The sequence below is a fragment of the Bemisia tabaci genome, chromosome 1 (assembly GCF_918797505.1).
Source record: "Bemisia tabaci chromosome 1, PGI_BMITA_v3".
Lineage (NCBI taxonomy): Eukaryota > Metazoa > Arthropoda > Insecta > Hemiptera > Aleyrodidae > Bemisia > Bemisia tabaci.
In genome coordinates, this window is record NC_092793.1 from 50,815,556 (window position 1) to 50,830,146 (window position 14,591).

Genomic DNA, 14,591 nt, shown 5'->3' on the forward strand with positions numbered 1-14,591 from the left:
ATGCTGAAGAATGCGGCGAAGTCTCTAATTCATTTTCGCCAGAATTGTTCGATGGAGGACTCGAAGTGAATCTGCACCAGAAGTAAACCAACATCTAGATGTCAAAAATTGTTTTGCGAAATCACTATTTTTACTGTACCTATTTTTGGCAAAAAATGAACTCATCACTTACACCTAGAACTGTATTTTGGCTATTTCTTCACTGGAAAAAAAACATTGGATCGAGAGTCCAGACTTTAAAAACATCGACAAGAAAAAATACTCTTGATTCAATCAGATTTAAGCTTAAATCAAGAACCAAGCCTCTTAAATTGAGCGGATTTCCTTTTGATTTAAGCTTAAATCTGATTGAATCAAGAGTATTTTTTCTTGTCAATGTTTTCAAGAGTCTGGACTCTAGATTCAATGTGTTTTTTTCCAGTGTTTACGAAAAAAAAAAACTATTCTGTAGACCTTAAAATGAAGCTAATCCGAATGCGGAGTTTCCTTTCGTTTACTTTGCTGACTGAAATTTTCGTTTCCGAATACTTTCAACTTTCATTCGAGAGTTACAAAAGATATTTTTTTGGAAGAAGAAGCTGGTATGAGGAGTAAGGCAATGGGATCCGTTTCATGACATGAACTTAGAGGGAAACCAATACTCTGGCAAAGTTAGCAAGACGTCTCGCTGTTGGCTTACTCAAATTCGCCTCAACTTCACGAGAAAATCTCCTGAGAACGTAGAAACAACCTGTCACTATCAGAATCGATGTTTTTTTAGTTCTAATGCCAGAGGCATGGGAGTGTAGCAAACACTGATAACCAAGATTTTGTTTTGTAAAAATGTTACCACATAATATCGTAAAGGTAACATTTCTGTGCCTTACCCACTAAGTACTCCTTTAAAAATTTAAACAAGTTTTTAAACGATGCGAGAATCTACGCAAGCGACCAGTATCCGTAATTCAATAAAAATCAGAGAATCTAAAATGTTGATTCGATTCCATTTTATAATGTGTTCATAAAATGAAGGATTTAGGGGTTTAAAAGACAATTAAGTGTATTATTCGTCATTATGAATCAATATTAACGAACAAGCAATATTAATCAAAACTATATCCTAATAGCAAACAGGCAGATGAGCGAACTTTTTAAATTTTATGTTTAAAATAGATGTGAGATTGCATGCGTTGCCCACGAAAAGTGTGTTGGTTATTTTTCATTGTCTGTCTTCCAAAATAATGTGTCCTGGGGATTTTAATTAGGCTATGATTAAAGTATTTTATTGGGTTGAGTTAGAAGTTTTCCTATATACAACGCGTGGTGAAATGCTTTGGACCTAGATGCCAACCAAATCAAGCTCCTTACATTGTCGCTGTCATGGAGTGAAAATAAAAGTTGAGCATATCCGCCATGAAGGAATTATGCAGATCTTCTGAAAGACTGAAAGAGATACGAAATCCTTCATTGCTTGATTGATATTTCTCCACAAGTGACACTGTACCTAAAGTTGTGCTGAATTCTTTTTCATGGATGTAGTTTCGAGTGGAGCGAATTGATGCCAAGCTTCAATTCAATGTAGCTCTCTTCAAACTCATGGATAGATGGAACTGATATTGCGGAACGATGTCAAAAAAATATTACCTAACTAATTAGCAAGTTCTATTTTCTCGCTACAGCATTGAGGGAAAAATCAAATTGAAGAATTATTTTGATGAAAAATCCATGTACAATCACGTTGACATCTTTCAACAAACAGTTTTTTCCACCGCTAAAAAAGACCTTTCACTTTTCCTAAAAACAGTTAAAAGTAGATGAATTACGTGAAGTGCAGTCACTCAAAGTTCTGTATCAACTCCGGTGGAGGGTCTTACCTTTTAGGAAGAAATCCCTCGGAGGATGATCAAAATTTAATCAGCATTTTGAAAAATTCACTGAACAGTAAACCAAAAACAAACGAAGCACATGCTCCCCCGAGCAAAAAGCAATAGAAAGACCGAAAGAAGAGATTCAGCGGCAAGTTAAAAGACGATTTAATACAACAGTAAACAGAACACTAGAGAGGGCTCTTAACTCTAAAATCCACAGGCGAACAAATTGATACTGGGATCTCTTTGAAGTTAGAGGAGAGGTTTATGGAAGGTAAACAATCGTGTTTAGATGAACTTGGAGACCGCTGCCGGTACGCGCGCCTTCCTCCGTCAAAAGTCACCGGAAACTGAAGTTTGGCCGAAACAATTTCCTCGCTGAGCGCACGGAGCTTGCGGGAGCCGTCGGCAGGTGGCGCTGGGGGCGGATCCGTCGAGACCCGAGATTTCAGCAGCTGTAAGTCCTGTCGATCTACTGATACCTCCCGCCGCGTCGCGACGCGTAACTCAACCGCGGGAGCGTAATAATTGCCCCACCCGTTCTATCGTTCTTGGGAAGAACGCCGTATGAGCTTTCGGGCGTTGCCAAATTTCCTGTGAAAAATTAGAAATTTCCCGAAACTTGAGAGGGTTTCTCCCCCGAGAAGTTTTCGGCGAATTAAGACCAATCCACCCAGATCTGTCATTGCCTTTTTTTGGCGCGTATACGTAGTATACCGCCTTTGCGATCGTTTCGAACCCTGCTCGATACAATAACCGAGTCCCTTAGTTCCTTACCGAAAAGTGACTACCGCGAACTTCTGAGATTTTCCAAAGCGTGTAAAAAGTTTATTTATCCATCAATAATTATGATTTAAAGTTGTTTCTCATTCTGGGGGTCTCTAGTTTATGTGCAGTGAATACCAAGAGTCTACGTTACTTGGTTTTTTTAAAAAAAGCCTAAGAATGCGACGCGCTGATTTAAAATATGCATATATAAGAAGAATCAAGCGAATTGATTCGAGGATGGCTGAGCAGGTCGGCACTCTCGGAATGAGAATTTAACTCCTCCGTTTTGTTCAAAACGTTGCTTTGACAGATCTGTAACCTCGGTTATACTTTTCAAAAGTTGGTAGCCGTGCTCTGATAGTGCAATCTGTGTAAGTGCAATCTGTGATGAGCCTCGAGACTCATTAGACCATTAGCTAAACGTGGCTCATACAGGAATCCACTTACCCTTCTCTTCCCCACGCTCCTGCTCACTGCGTCGGCGTCTCGACGAACAATAGCTAATGACGGTCGCCAAGCGACGATCCTCAGCCCCTCGCCCAATTACTTACGCTTCATTAACCATTTCACCGTCACGCTAGGATTCGTCCAATTTTCAAAAAAAAATTGTTTAGCGAGTTTTTAGCAATTTTTTCCTTCCTCTCCGTTAAAACACGAATTAAAAGAGGTCTCATTCATAAAAATCGGCCAAATAGAAGAGAAGTTATAGTATTCGAAATCCGAAGAAATCAACAAAACTTCTCCAAACAAAAAATAAAATGAAGGGGGAAAAAAGAAATGTATAAATTACAATTTAATATGATTGACCTCAGAATGTGACAAGCAATTCAATTATTAAAAGGAGAAAAAATTGAGTGAAATTACAAAAAATTAGCCTCTTGCACGGGGCTTCCTTGTATGAGTTTTGACCTGAGGACAAGTAAATCCCGTTATATTATTAAAACGAAATTGACTCCATAGTTTAATGCCTTAGTTTCTTGAATGCAATTATTTTAAGCACTCGAAAATTTATACCAGCAATTTTACCCATGGGGTGATTTCCTAAGAGCTGATAATATCACGAATTTCTCATAGAGCCCTTCAAAAATGGCTTGCTTTTTGGGCAGCCGATTCGGCCATCAAACCGGAGTTTAAATGGAAGCTGATTACAACACAAAGCTCTGAGAAAAATTTTGAGATGAGTATAGGAACGGTTTGTAAATTACGAGGAGATGCGAGCATTCTGTTCAGCGTATCGATACATAAGTATTTTCACACGTAGAATTTAATTTTCACGTCAGGGAGTCGACATATTTTGATTTTTTCGATTTTATACGGAAAATTTATGGTTTTTCGGGATTGAAATTACTAACAATTGTTTCATGAAAAATGAATGCACCCAAAATGACTATAGCATTTTGACTTTCACATACGTGCACTCACTAAATTGATTGGTAAATTCAAAGAGTGGGTACATCGACCTGGTATATCAAGTTTCTGCGATTTTTTACGGCAAATCGGTATATTTTCGGGATGTGGATTGCTTACATTCAATTCATGAATGAATAAAGCATGGACATGGTTGAGCTTCTTTGCATGAAAAGGCGTTTAAAATAACAAAATCAAGACATATTTAATACAATTGCATTTATATCGAGTCAATTTCTTTTCAATAATATAACGGGATTTATAATACCGGTGATTTGGGTATTTTAGCCCCAAAATACCTTTAAATCGACTTTATCTTCTAGGAGTTCGACAGAATTTTTCCTTTCTTCGCTTAAATTTTTCCGTAGCACTTTTCTTCAAGAATCTGATAAGATTTTGCTTGAGACAGATCAAAAAACTTAAATTTGTTCGAATAGCTTTCTAGATTCACAATACACGGTCTCGTCAAGGTGCGTCGTTGACCTTGCAGTGTTGGATCGTGAATTCTCTTGTTGTGCTGCTTGCCTTTTTTGAAATCTCTGTAAATGAAAACTAAAGGGTTTGATATGTGCGAGTTAATGACGCGCCTTATCAACACATTGTGTTGGAGTTCACTGCTTGTTTTTTTTTACCTCCTCCCCCTCCCCCGCCTGGCTTCGACTCGGCCGTAGCCAGTATGATGGATATTCGGCTGCTCCCATATGAAATACATTGCAAGTAGCCAGTTCTTCAGCACTGCGCAGTAGAGTAGGGGGAATGACTGGCTTGTGTGTAGATTTGTTTTGCAGAGAATTTGATTTGCTATATTAAATCATGGAAAAATTTTACGGTAAAATGGATCGCAAATAAACGAGGGGAACCAAAGCCAAGCATGGACGGAACTTAGAATTTTCTGTGGGGGAGGGGGCACAGGAGGATATAGAACTTGGGCTAAAAGGGGTCTGGGGGACTCGAGGGGCCTTCCCCGGAAAATGGTTGAAAATTGGAAATTCTCGGGAGCAATCTTACGCCATTCTCAATGACAAATTAAACAGAATGAAATATTACACATGACAGAAATTTTGCTCATTTGTTTTTAAAAATATCATATCTTACTGTGGGTTTAAATTTAATTCATCTTAGTTTAACTCTCATGAACCCAAGTATTGCGCAAAAATGAAAAGAAAAGAAACTACAACTCAACTACATTCCACGTTTCTTAATCGGAGGAAGCTGCTCTCTTTGCGAGAAAAATTCATCCCCTGATCTTTGATCGATTATATTAGGATTCAGCTCATATTTATTACATTCCCTATGCCTTTTACTTCAAAACTAATTAGTAGCTTGCTTGGGTCCTTGACATTTTTTGGAAGGGGCCGAGCAGAATTCTGGGAAGGCCCCCCCCCTCCTATTTCCGCCCATGAAGCCAAAGGAACCTACAGTGCTTTCAACTTCGTACAACTTATATCTTCCATACCTTAATGTCGCAGCGTCATGACAACGCTGCACCTTCTTTTGTTTTACTCTTAACCTTTTTTCTAGTGCTGTTGGGTCTTCCCGCTCTTGTCAGAGCTATCTAGTTTGCAGAAGGCAATAAGTAAAAGTTGTATCTTATATCCACGTTTTGTTCCTTTCCTATTAACTTCTAAAGTGTCTGGTTTTACCAACCGAAACTCTTAAAAAAACTAAATATAATCACAGTAATGAAATTTACACGATAGCTCTCATTTAAAATTACAAATTTCTTTGAGGAAAAACTCAAACTAATTGCTATTCTTAGTTGTTTGTTTTCTTTAGATGAAGATGAAGATGCAGAATTTTTACAATGGTATAATCGCATTGATTTCATTCAGCTGAATGCGGTCCAATGACCTATGACTTTCTCCCGCCCCCCAATAATATTTCATCGGAGGAAATTAGGCAACGTTCCTTCTTAACAGCAACATAGCTGTTCGAGGGGGTAAGGTTTTATCAGGATACCGAAACCGATACCGGTGGACTAGCTCCGGTGAAAGTGGGAAAGTAGGATTAAGTGACTCTCTTGTCTGGTTGACGCTGGGCGTCTTAATTATCCTCGTGGCATCCGAATCCCTCAGTAGCTGATCGACAGATGCCCATTTGTCATCGGCTCTAGGTCTTAAGTTCTCTCCGAGCACCCCTGTTATCAACGTCCTGACTGGATACAGTGCCCTTAAAGCCCGCGCGACCAACCATTTCCGTATAAATCAAATCCAACTCCGATTTAGCGCGAGGACACTTCGTCGCTTCCCGGACGATGGAACGTAACTGCATTCCAAGGTTGCAAAATTGACTCGAAGAATTTAATTTTTTACATGATTGTACCTGTTCAATTTTGGTCTAGATTGTTGTGATTCATGCACGAGATCAGGAGAAAAATCGGTGAGATTTTCACTTAGATATAACCGGAATTTTCCTGATGAAAATGCAATTTGCGATAGTGGAAGTCAGCCTTGTGCAGGTCCGTGCGGCGGAAGGCTAGGTCTGTGCAAGTCCCCGTCACCTCGTGCAGCCATCTGCGAAGGATGGGATTCCCGAAATTATGCCTTTGTTTCGCTTCCCTCTGCACGGGCTCACGGGAGGTGACGGACTTGCACGGACCTAGCCTTCCGCCGCACAGACCTGCACAAGGCTGACTTCCACTAGGGAGGGGAAAATTTGGCAACATCAAATGATTGAAATTCCAAGTCCTAGTATGGTCCTGAAATGAAAGGCAGTTTTTCGTCGATCAGTCCTAATTTTTATTTACTACCAGTAAAGTCATAAAAAAGTATAAATTAAAATAGAAAGAATAAAAACAATATTTCGTTAGCTTTTAAACCATTGCATATGCAAGACCATTTCAGCCGCGTCGAGTAGTCTCAACGTCATCTGGACGTATTTATGCTAGAAAGAACTATGTGCATAGGGTTTGCTTGAGACATAGTTCCTTTTGGCATAAATACCTTTATTTGAGAATGCCTTATCAAGTATCCATACTCTACTCTCAGGTTTATTTTGGTTAAATGCGTGATACCACTATTTTAACTCTTAGGAGCGCGTTTTGCCTACATTGTCATTTGAAGGCGAATGGTGAAACCGTGATACGTAAGATTGGCTTTAGTTGAAGGATGTATCACGAGAGTTCATTAATTGCGCTTTTTTTCAAACTTTTTAACTCCCGAGAAAAGAAATAATATCGCAGGAGATCTATCTCGGTATACAAAACGCGCCATTGAAGATTTTTATTGTTGGTTTTAACAAGAGAATTTGTATTCAGAATTTGTGTTCCCTCTCCGTGGGATGTCGCACTAGAGCAACAAAGATCTGTTTTTTTTTGTTTTGTTTTGTTTTTTTTCAGAATTCCAAATAGGTAAGGTTACAGTTACATTCAAAAATACTAGGAGTATGTTGCAGATCATTTTTTAGTTTGCTACACACCGCAAAAAAAAAAAAAAAAAAAAAAAAAAAAAAAAAAAAAAAAATATTACATTCCACCGTCAAAAATGAGGAGCGTAGACGTTTTTTTTCCTAAAAATCGCGTTTTAAGAGTAACGCGTTTAAATCTTGTGGTGATTTCTTTAGTTGCCAAACAACATCAAAATAATGAACATGTTACGATATTCACCGGGGAATCATTCCGAGATTATTTTACTTTGAATCTCAACGACATCTTGTATAAAAATACCTGGCGCATAGTTGAGCGTGATGTAAAGCCTGGAGATTTTTGAAAAATATTCCCAAATCCAAATAATATCATTTGATCGATTGACTGTCACATCCTTCTCGAAATTGCTTGTAAGCGACTACTACAGTACCTATGTACGGAAGAGTCATCTATAGTTATCCCAGTCGGGGTATTGTCATATCTGTGCCGCTCTCTGATTGGCTCATTAGTTTTAGGTTATTATTATGGAGCTCCAAAGTTGGCCCAATGTAAACAAACCCGACCGAGAGGAACACGTATTATCGGCTGAGAAATGAATGACAATCACACTCAAAGCTTAATTTTCGGCAAAAATATTCATCAAATTTAGATCCGAACTCAATTCAGAAGTTGGATATATAAAAATTTCTGTCGCACCCAAAATCACGTCTAGAACTTGGTAGAAATTTTTCGCCATCTTATTTTACATTGGGCCAAACTAGAAGCGGAAAGGCTGGGGCTTGTTTACATTGGGCCAACTTAGGGGCTCCATGATAGCCGACCAATTAGAGAGCGGCACACTTTTTCTATAGTAAAAGGATTGAGATGGCAATACTCTCCCGACACAGGTACTCTAGCGACTACTAAGGCAGTAGCCTTGCAAAGTTCGGCGTCGGTGGACGGGGAAGGTGTTTGACACAACTTTGATGGTCCTCATCGGGCGAGACGAGATGAGAGAGAGTCGGTGTGCGGTGTGTGCCTCGAGGTGGGAAGGAAAGGGTCGGAGTGGGAGGCCCAAGGGAAGCTGGAGAGCGGCGAGCGACTCAAGACTATCAGCTGAATCTTCAAAGAGACGCAGCCGAGTCAGTTGTAAATGTCATTCATTAGAACAAACAAAGCGGCGAGTCAAAAAAGACCCGCGAACACGGAGCGCCGCACAGTGGATCGAGTCAATCAGAGACGTCGGACATGAAATTTTTTACCAAACTTTCAAATTTTGATGTTTAATTCGTCACAATTTAAATTTGAAGAGGTGCTTCTGGTAGGAAATTTCATGAGGAAACCAATGAAACCACTTTCAGAACCTCAAAGTTTTGTATAAACGGAGTTACATGCGTTTAAAGTTTCGAAATGTTGTCCGACCTCTCCCATTGACTCGATCCACTGTGCGCCATTGCCGTTGCCACCCCTCAGCGCCGCGACGTCCAAAAATAGTCGCGTCGAATCGCAACATTCACAAATTAAAGGGAGAGTTCAAACGAGAGACAGTTGCGGTGCAATCATATTGGGAGTCCGTCGCCGCCAGGTCTCCTTTTCTGGATCGAAGCCGACACACACGTGACAAATCACTTGGTGCCTCCGAAGTAGAAATAATTAAAGTATCTTTATGAACAATGGGCCGCATGGAGATCCTCTGGGAGCAAAAACAATGGCGGCAACTCTATGTGGGGGAGGGGGGGGGGTTTAGGTCCATGTTCATGTCAACTTTAGATGGCTATCTGTTATCATCCGCTGCACCTGTACTAACCTTGCCATGCTGTTGCTTTGATATAAATCTATACTAATAAAGCAGACTTCACGTTGATTGACTCACTCACTGACTGACTGACTGACTCACGTATCAGCGGATCTCGTGAACGGGAGGCCGTGTGACCCTGAGATTCCGCACTGGGATCCCTCTCTACCCCGAGGCGCCGGATAAGGGAGGATTTCGCGATCCGCCCGCCGGTTCGCGGGATATCGCGGTCCGCGCGGGTCGATTTTCCCGTAAGGACAACGGGTGCGAGAGAGAGTGCGAGCGAGATGGAGCGATTTCCGCGGCTCGCGCTCGAAGACAGCTGATAAATTTTACGTGTGTTCTTCTGGTGCGCGCAACGGGTGCGAGGAAGATGGAAGGAGTTCGGCGTCCAACGAGTGCGAGGAAGATGGAACGAGTTCTGCGTCGCGCTGTTGGAAACGCCGCGCCATGATTTTTGCGAGCTCCGACTCGTGCCTCCGTTGCCGGGCTACCCTCTCAGAGATGTGAAAATCTGGAAAATCTGTCTGTTCATTGGCATAGAATAAAGAGACTGACGTAGTCTTTTTATTCTATGGCATTGGTCTCCTCTGCGCACATTGCCGCTTGCTAGATTGAAGGCGTTCTATACTGTGCTGACGGCTCGGTCACACTGCGCCTGTAGTCGCGGTGCTGACAGCGACAGCGGAGCAAACAGAACATCGCTCCGACATTCTTCACCTGCTTGAAATGAAGCGAGAAACTATTTGAACTCCGGAGTGGGTATGTGGTATCATACAAAATTGAAGGAAAATCATACGTTTTCGCCCATCCCAAGCAACAGATGTTTATGAGTTTTATGCGCACATTTACGTAGTCTTAATTGAGTCAGAAATTCGCGTGTATGCCACGATATTGATGTGAATAACTCGCAATTAATTATAATGATCTTAGAAATTCGCTAGGAACACGACGTATTTGCCGTGATATCGTGTAATTTCTAATTTGTTTTACAAAATCCCTGGAAAAATCAAGTTTTCTCCGCGATGTAGATGACAAACCCGCCATTGCTGAGAATTAAACGAAACCGCTGGTTAAATCCCGTAATTTTCGCGGCTGAAACTCACCAGCTAACTTCAATTAAACATTGAACTGACAAAAGTATCAAATCTTTATGAAAATAACCAACTTTTGATTGGGTATTTTTGATTATTACAATTATCATATGAGCTTACTGAAGAACAGACCAAAATAGCAGCATACTACTAATTTCTACTTTTTTATCAAACCAGTGTGTCTCGCCAATTTTGAAATAGTAGACGATAATTCAGAAACACAATTAGTAACTGATCACTAATCACAGTGATTGCTGATGGTGGGGTTTTCCTGTGCGTAGCACGGGTTTCCTGCTAGTAATAAATAAATAATAAAATACATCTAAATTTGGAGCTAAAATTGGTGTTGTTATGGTTATGAGGTGTCCATATGGCCCAAATTCATTTCTACCGGGAATAATACGCAAATCGTTACCTCCCAGTGAAAGTATCACAAGCACCATGCGACGCGACGTCTCAAAATCTCCGCCGCCATTTTACTTTTTTACAGAGATATTGTCGGTTGAATCTGTTTGAAAATTTCACCGTATTTTATCGGCAGTACAAAGAAAAGTCAGTGAAATTTTCGCAAAGCTTTGTTGAACAACTTCTCTGTAAAAAACAAAATGGTGGCGGAAATTTTTAAACGTTGCATGGCGCTTGCGATGCTCTGACCGGAAGGTAACAAAATAGTATTGGCTTCTTTGTTTACCAGTGTGAAAATGTGTGCAACTACTGCTTTTGCTCCGCTGAAAACGTGAAATGGCCCAGCCCTCATCATAGAATCTGTCTAAACCTGAAGGTAAAATCGGTTTTGTGATTGAATCCAGGAATGAGAGCTGAATGAATTTTCAAGTGTTAACCAGATGCAACGTAAAACTCGTCGGCGCGGAAACTTTTGTAATTCATTCACATCATCTCAGAAGTTTACTCGCAGCAAAAGTGCTCGAGTTGGAGTGAAAAGGCCTTGATGACATTTTAATCACCTTGTTCGCACCGAATCCCCCGAAAGCGTCTCCCCGCCCAACACGGAAATATTTTAAAAATATTGCTGAAATATTGTCAAAAACATTTTAACAATATTTTAACAATATCGAAATAATATTGCTGCAATAGTTTGTTGTCCGCCCCCCTGACAATATTGCAGCAATATTGTCAAGGTAATATTGATAATATATTTTAAAAATATTTACTTGCGATGAGGTTATCATATTCCATGTCCGTGTTCGCGCACTCTAGGAGACGTCTTTGGTACTAATTTTCTCTCTAATGTACACATGCGTCCAGGTTGTGGATCGTAGAGTTGTTACTGACCTTAAAATCCGCGCCGTCCTAGTCGGGATTAGAACCCACGCCTCGAGGTGGAGTTGATATCCGAAGTCCAGTACTTTACCACCAGACCAGCCAGGCTTGATGTAGATGGGCCCGTAAATTCAATCTCTTAACTATCGCAGGCCTCTGAGTCCGTAATATGTTTGTTTATTGACGGATTCTTATAATATTTTACCAGAATTTATTATTTATTATTTATTTATTATTTTTTATTTCATCCTGTAATTTGTGTTTCAAATTCTTTATTAATTGTACTCAACATATTCCTATTCATGTATTACAAATTTTCGTTTTTTTTAACTCTCTCTCATTTTTTTCTTTACCAAATTACTGTTTTTTATAATTGCGTCTTTTTCCAGTTTTAATTATTTGAGCTTTTTCCTAGTTTGAATTTATGTCGATGTATTTATGTTATGTTATTTATTTTTTTCCCTTCTTTTTGTCTTTTCTCCCCCCCCCCTTTCTTTTTTCTAGCGATTGATTTTAGTAAGTTCCGCAAAATAATTGGTAAACAGAGCAAAACCATACGCTACTTTGGCAAACATTTTGAAAATCTAGCAAAAATTTTAGCCATAATAGCATAAACTAGTAATGTTAATTTCGCAAAAATATAGTTTGCCATTTTCGCACAATAAAATTACCACTTTTGCAAATTGTTTTGTCGTTCTCGCCACGAGGGTGGGCATTTTAGCAAAAAAAGTAAATTGCAGAAATCGCAAACCATTTTTTGCCATTTTAGCAATTAATTTTTAAATATTACAAAAATATTTATAAAATATTTTTAACATAATATTAAACAAATATTTCTAAAATAATTTTAAAATATTTTGTAAATATATTTTACAAACTGTTTTAAAAGTAATTACATAAATATATTTTGTAAATATATTTAAAACATTTTTATAAATATATTGTTACAATATTGTCATGAAATATTTTAGCAATATTGTCAACATATTTCTGCAGTGTATTTAAGGAAATATTTACATGACAATATTGTTTCAATATTGACAATATTGCTGCAATATTGCTGCAATATTTCGTGTTGGGCGGGTCGGGCCCCAACTCAAGTTCTCTTTCTGATATAAAGTTGACGCTCTGACCCGACGGAAGTGACGACAAATGGTCAATAAACCAACAAGTTTGACAAAAAGTTTCGGCTTCAATCAGAGAGCCCTGTCGAGTCTCAAATTCCCTTTACAGCACGCACAGCATAGGAAGTAAAACTTTCGAAACTTCAGCGCTAGGTCCGAGGAAAAGGAGAGAAACCCTTCGATTCGTTCCTTACAACTATACTTGCAGTTTGTGTGTGCTTTACTGTAAATGTATGTAAATAGGTTTCAACCCATCAGTTCTTGATTTTTTCCTGTTCTGTTTTGAATGAAAAACATAAAATCTTTATGCATTATTGTTAAAAGTTCCTTGGGCATTTGAGCCTTTGTCGAAAGAGCACCATTAAAAAATTAAACCATTAAGCCTGCCATGGGGAATTGCAGTCGCAAGCCGTACCTATCTCTGTTAATACTCTGTCTCCGTTCAGACAACTCTGAACGTAGTTAATTACGAGTACAGAGGACCAGAATTCATTGAGGCATAATCATCTGATTTTAACCCTTGAAATGTCCAAGCCGGGTCAAAAGGACCCTAGCCTTGCCAAATACACGGTTCCCAAGGGTTGTTTGGGTCGGTACATACGAACTTTAGACATAGGTTTACAAATATATCGTGAATAAGAATCAGACCTCATATTGGAAAGATAAAAGAGAAAAATGGAGTGTCAAGGTATTTCTTTTGACAACTACCCCTAGAAATCCCAAGCCGGGTCAAATTAACCCAAAAATCTCTTTTGGGGAAATTTTAAGGCCGGTTATACACAAGCTGTAGATATAAGTCTACAAAAACACTCTAAAAGAGGAATCGGACATTAAATTGAAAAAAAAGAAAAAAAACATCGAGTAAAAACACTCCAAAGATAGGAGAGACGTATGCAGGCCTTGTTTTTACCCTTCCTTGTCAAATCCAACCGATACTTCATCGGCAGCATACATAAAATAGAGCAGAGCATTGCGAGTTTACGCCTCGCACCATCGCGCCTTCAATTTTGCAGATGCAACACGGACATCCATCAAGCACGAATAGTTGTATCTCTACGCCGTCATCAATAAGCGTCCTTTTTTTGCCTCTATTTCCATGCTGTTTTAGGTTTCAAAGTTTTAGGCATCTAAGAGCGAATCTTAGAGCAAAAAAAGTGGATAAAACTTGTAGAAAATGGTTTCTAAATTGTTTAATACGATTCAATTAATATGATGAATTCTGTGCAGTACCTTTAGCATCGTATATAGTGCAAAAAAATATTATTCAAGCACTTTAATCGTGGCGTATTTTTGACTGGAGATTAAAGAAGGAAAAGGACGAGGTTGTCAAATTGCAGCAAGTAAACGATACACGGAAAAAATTAAATTGCTGCTTTAACAATTAAATTGCTAAAAAAAAGTGACGGCAATATTTCAACGTAGATTTTACAACACAAAAATGCTACTTTAACCACTACTTTAAGCTCATTTAACCACGGGGATGGTTAAAGTAGCTTTTTTGTGTTTTAATTTTTTTAATTTTTTTAAACATGTACTCAATTTCTCCAGCAAAACCAATGTTCTCTCGCATAAATTAGAGATATCCAGTTTTAATGCTAACACGCGATGAATAATTATACAAATCGAAGGAATATTATAACATCGCTAACCTCCAATGGCGCAGTCCCCAAGGAGTTGAATTTTTGAATTGCAATTCGTAGATACGATTCGCTGGTGAATAAAGTCGCTGCGAAAGAATCGTTGGGTCGTAAATTAAGGGGAGCCTGCGAGCACGCATTATTGAAAAAAATGAAAATATATTTCCTCCTAGTAGAGAGGAGAGGCATATTTGTCAGTTGTCCACATTTATTCGATATTATTTTTTGTTGCGTCCATTTGTAAAACGAATAAATCTAAAAAAAACTTCGCCACAATAACAAATGAAAATAAATT

The 14,591-nt window shown here is 39.0% G+C and overlaps 1 protein-coding gene across 2 annotated transcripts in view; it reads right to left on the minus strand.

Moving 5' to 3' along the window:
• The window catches only part of LOC109035577 (uncharacterized), a 197,112-nt gene extending 194,919 nt beyond the window's left edge, over positions 1 to 2,193 (minus strand). For both annotated transcript variants that reach the window (XM_019049261.2, XM_019049260.2), the window contains exon 1: positions 1,854 to 2,193. The gene's annotated coding sequence lies outside the window, so the exon portion shown is untranslated. The remainder of the gene's footprint in view (positions 1 to 1,853) is intronic.
• Positions 2,194 to 14,591: the final 12,398 nt, after the last annotated feature.